Source organism: Lonchura striata, chromosome 2, assembly GCF_046129695.1.
Source record: "Lonchura striata isolate bLonStr1 chromosome 2, bLonStr1.mat, whole genome shotgun sequence".
Classification (NCBI taxonomy): domain Eukaryota; kingdom Metazoa; phylum Chordata; class Aves; order Passeriformes; family Estrildidae; genus Lonchura; species Lonchura striata.
In genome coordinates this window covers 38935288-38940393 of record NC_134604.1, presented here as the reverse complement: position 1 = coordinate 38940393, position 5106 = coordinate 38935288, and the positions used below count along the sequence as shown (strand labels likewise).

General features: G+C 43.5%; 1 long non-coding RNA gene across 1 annotated transcript; it reads left to right on the top strand.

Moving 5' to 3' along the window:
- The first annotated feature begins 1455 nt into the window (after positions 1 to 1455).
- Positions 1456 to 4718, top strand: LOC144248883 (uncharacterized). Its single transcript, XR_013342056.1, has 4 exons — positions 1456 to 1518; positions 2101 to 2203; positions 2330 to 2379; positions 4680 to 4718. It is a non-coding gene; the product is annotated as an uncharacterized LOC144248883 (long non-coding RNA).
- Positions 4719 to 5106: the final 388 nt, after the last annotated feature.

The window sequence follows — 5106 nt, the reverse complement described above, 5'->3', positions numbered from 1 at the left end:
CCTCTGAAGTCCTAAAAGACTGGCATTGTGAGAGCTGCTTTTTCCCTCCTCGCAAATCTCTTTTGTGAATTGTCAATGTTAAATGGTTGTGTATGACCCACAGTTTAGGATTTATTTCTTCTGCCTAGGTTCTTTCTAGCTTGGGCAGGTAGACTTTGTCTCTTTTTAAAAATCCTGCTCAACAACAGTGATGGCTCAACACTGGCTTTGTTTGCCCTTTTTGTTCTTTTCATCACCTCATCCATCTCCTTAGACGTGTTGGCTGAATCAGAAGATTTGAGCATAGAACTGGGTGCACAAGTCACCTGTGCTACTTCTTATGTGTTTTTTTTTAAATCACACAGCCTTTTTCTGCAATTGTAGAAGACGTGTTTGCCAGTGGGCGGCGTCCTGCTGCAGACCACAAAGGAGTGGGTGTGCGCTCTCTTGCAGCAGAGCGCAGCAAAGGTAATTTCAAAAGGACTACATGGTTACCTTTGTAAGCTTCAGTGAAGTGAATCAGATTTGGAAGAGCTTTGACAAGTCTCTTATCTTTTCTTAGGAGTCTTGCAACCAGCAGAAAAATCAGGAGAGGATGATAATTCTTCTTGGGATTCTGAGGTACCTTTTCTGAGTGAGACAGTGAGGTCCCTCTAAATAACTGGCTTCTGGACTCATTTTCCTTTGCTGCTGCTTTTGTCACACACTCATACCTTAGACTTTGATGACATTCTGCTGCTGCAGACACGCTGTTCAGATGGGACTAGAACAAACTGAGGTCAAGCTAATGTCCTGGGCATCCTTGTGGCTGATGTCCAATCTAGATTTGCAGTAAGGATAATGTAGTAAAGTTCCATGTTTGTTACAATCCTGTGAAAACTGTGCAAGGCTGGCATTGTGAGGATTCATTTTTCCATCAAACATCTCTCTTCTGTACATGCAGTTAACATCAACTGGATTCCCATATGACCTACAGTCTATAGATTTATTTCTTTTGCCTACATTCTCTGTGGCATGGGCAGGTGTACTTGGTTTCATTTTAAAAACTCTGCTCAATAGAGATGCTGGATATGCTTGCTGTGTTTGCCCTTTTTGTTCTCTCTATCACCTGATCCCTCTTGTTAAGCCTCTTGGCTGAAGCACAGCCTTTGAGTGTGAATGTGGGTGGAGAAGCAGCCTGTGCCAGTCCTCACGTGTGTCTTTTAAATTACGCAGACTGATTCTGAAGGTGAAGGGAAAGTGTTGGCTGCTGTCCAGCTTGCTGCTGCAAAGGGCAACAGGTCGGATGTGTGCTCTGCTGCAGTGTTACACAGCAAAGGTAATTCCAGAGGGACTAAATGGTTACTTTTGTAAGCCTCTCCAGAGTGAATCAGATGCAGAAAAGCAGAGTAAAATAAACACTCATAACTATTGTGTGATTATCTATTCTTAGGGGTCTTGAAACAAACATGGAAAAAAGCAAAAAAGGAAGACAGCATATTGCAGCCAGGAGGGAGGGAAGAAAAACAGGAATACAATGATCTTCCCTGGGATTCTGAGGTATCTTCTCTGAGGAAGAAAGTGGGGGTCCCTCTGACTCACCGGCTTCTGGGCTCACTTTTCCTTTGCTGCTGCTTCTGCCGTACGTTCATAACGTGGACCTGGACATGCTGCTGCTCCAGACAAGCTGTTCAGACGGGACTGGGACAAACTGAGGTCCAGTTAATGATCTGGGCCTCCTTACAGCTGAACTCCATGTGGGATTTTTAAGGCAAATAAGTAAAACTTCCTTCTAGTTACAGTTCTCTGAAGTCCTAGAAGGCTGGCATAGTGAGAATCTTTTTCTCCCACCTCACAGATCTCTTCTGTGGATCCAGTCAATGTCAAATGGTTGTGGATGACCCACAATTTCTGTTTCTTATGCCTAGGTTCTCTCAAGCTTGGGCAGGAGGACTTTGTCTTGTTTTGAAAGATCTACTCAAGAGAGATGCTGAATATGCTGATGTGTTTGCCCTTGTTGTTCTTTCCTTTACCCGATCCCTCTCTTGTTAGGCCTCTTGCCTGAAGCAGAAGCTTTAAGGGTGGAAGAGGGTGTGGAAGCAGCCTGTGGCAGTTCTCATATGTGTCTTTTAATATATGCAGACTGATTCTGAAGGTCGAAGGAAAGTGTTGGCAGATGTGCAGCTTCCAGCTGCAGACCGAAACAGAGTGGGTGTGAGCTCTGCTGCAGTGGAGCATGGCAAAGGTAATTTCAGAGGGTCTACATGGTTACCTTTGTAGGCCTCTCTGGAGCGGATCAGTTTTGGAAAAGCAAAGTGAAAGAAGCACTCACAGCAGCAACTCTCTTACTTTTTTTTCTTTCTCTTATCAGCTGAAGGAGCAGAACAGAAGAAACATTATATCTCCACGTCTGAGAATAAGGTACTCAGCTCTCTTCCTGAGCTCTTACACTACCCTTGGCAGAAGTCATGTTTCTTCATGCTCTCTACTTGAAGGCAGTGTTGATGCTGCCGAGGATTCATTTCCCAGCTTTTTATCTTTTTTCTTGCTTGCTTAGCTCCCTGCATTACAGGGAGAAGATCTTCAGCTAAAGGTTGAATCTTCAACTCAAACAGATTCTGAGCAGGACAAACAAGTGACTCTTAGAGACAGATGTAATATCCCTAAATAGAACCTATCAGTGTAAGCACATGTGTTCTTGCTAGTGAGAATATTTTGAAATAGTGCTGAGAGGAAGTAATTAATCTGGACCTGAGTTGTAATTTAGACCTAATTTCATATGCATTTGAAGCAGAAGGGCTGCAAAAAGAGGCTGCTTGAAGTCCCATTCAGCTTCATTTTTAACACATCCAGGGATGAGCACAACTCCTCTGGACAACCTGGTTCAGTGTTCCATCACAATACTTGGAAAATTTTCCTCCTTATATCTAATCTAAATCTACTGTCTTTTAATTTTAAACCATTGCCCCTTGACCTGATACTACAATCCTTGGTAAATATATCTCTCATTTTTTTTATGTCAAAAGGGTGCAATAAGATCTGCTCAGAGCCTGCTTTTTCCCAAACTGAAATATCCCAGATCCCCCAACCTTTTTCCATGGGAGAGGTGTTCCAGGCCTATGAATGTCTTTGTGGACCTCATCTGGCCTCCTTTCACAGGTCCATGTCTGCCTTGTGCTGGGGGTCTCAGAAGGTGACACAATACTTTAGGTAGGGTGTCACAAGAGCAGAGTAGAAAAAGATAATCACCTCCCTCAACCTGCTGGTCAGCCAATATGTAGACCAATCTAATGATGTAATTTCATCAGTAAAAGCATTCTTGTTGTCATGTTCACACTGATTTATGCACACTTATGAAACACCATTTTCCTAGCCATTAGCCAGGCAGAAGCTTGGTAAAATTCTCAAAAAGGACTCCCTGGAAGGAGCTCCACTTTGAACTGTGAAGATCAACAGCAGGAAGGAACAGAAACTGCTGTTGGAGAAACTGGAAAGGTGTAAAATTGGGGTGTGGAAAATGCCAGTTTCTTGGCAGGGTCCCAAGCCTTCTTTGTAGTAAACAGAGCAGGGAACTGACTGTTCCTTAAGATTTTGTGTAGTGGGGTGGTGCAGGGGAAGGAACAGCACTGCTGCCTTTGATGTTTGCCTGTTGACATCAATTGAAGTAACAGTGGAGGGCTGCACTGAGGTGGTCTTAGTACACTGTACAACTTTGCAACAGGAGTAAGTTGAGTGACAAATAACTGACTCAACTTGTTTTATATAAGTCTGGCGACTACAATTAAAGAAACCACTAGTTGTGATGTCACTATGTCCTTAATGGGAGAAGGACGTGTATTCCTTTCAAAAAGCTGCTTCCCAAGCTTCATGAAGCACACAGAATTTGCTTCTCCTCTGTGGTTTCATAAAGTGGACTGTGTGTTGACAGAGAAAGAATAGGCCTGTTGGAGGGTTGTGCTGATGTTTTGTAGTATTTCTTCCTGCCATCACCATTGCAATGGTGTTGTAAAGTCACTTTAGTAAGAGGAGTAGTTTCTAATCACAGTAGCCAGGAGGGGGCATGGCTAGGGTCCTGAGGTTATTCTGTACCACCTCAGGTCATTGTCAAGGACAGAGGATGGAGGAAGCAGAGTGGGGTGGGGAGAGGGGGGAGGGAATGCAGTGAATGGGGAAGGGGAAAGGGAAGGGAGTCTATTCCCTTGTGGTTGAATAAGTGTGGAGAGGTTGGGTAACACTGATGCTGAGCATTTTCATATGGATCTCTTGAACACTCTTCTTATGAATATTGTTGCTGTTACTGTTTTCTTATCTCATTGCTGTCTGCAGTAAATTGTTCTTAACTGAACTCATGATCTTTATCTTTTGTGTCCCCACTTCTCCTCTCCTTCCTGTCACAGGGGTGAAGGGGAAAAGAAGGAGGGAGCAAAGGAGCAGCAGTGTGATTTGGAGAGTCTCAGTGGGAGCACAAATTTGGGGAATAGAATTCCTGAACTGTAACACCAGAACAGACTACAAAGTCTGTTCAGAGTCCTTGAGAGAGGAGAGGAGAAGTGTTGTGCCAGTCTTTAGGAAACACTCCAGGGAATCAGTGTAGGAGATGGTTTTCTATAAAAGATGAAGAAGTAGCACAGGTTTTGAAAGTTAACATCAGAGACAAAGCACTCTACTATTTTTTAATATATAAAAGCTTTCTATTGGGGATTGTTCTTGTGGTTTGACAGCTCAAGGACCTGAAAGAACCTCTTAACAAGAAGGAATATTATGCTGACTCAGGGAAGAATGCCCAAAAGGGGAAGGTAATAACAATTTTGAGGAACATGCAAGGCATCCTGGTTGATTCTTTTGATTCGTCAGCTGCAGCTATCCCCCAGCTGGAAGAACGCATTCAACGGTAAGACAGTGGAGCAAGGCCTCACTTTGTGTGATTCTGTGAAAGCAACAGGGCTGTCTTCTTGCATCCCAGTGAGATACTAATACACGATTTTCTAAGATGCTATTGTTTTAGATGTGTTCTTTCAAGCTGTTCCTTTGGGATATGTTCTCTTGTGGACTTTGTGCTAAGGCCTGTACTTTTTTTCAGGCTCCAAATGCAAATGGCAAGGCTGGAAACCACAATCCAGCAACAAGCCAAGACTATTGAAGTCTTTG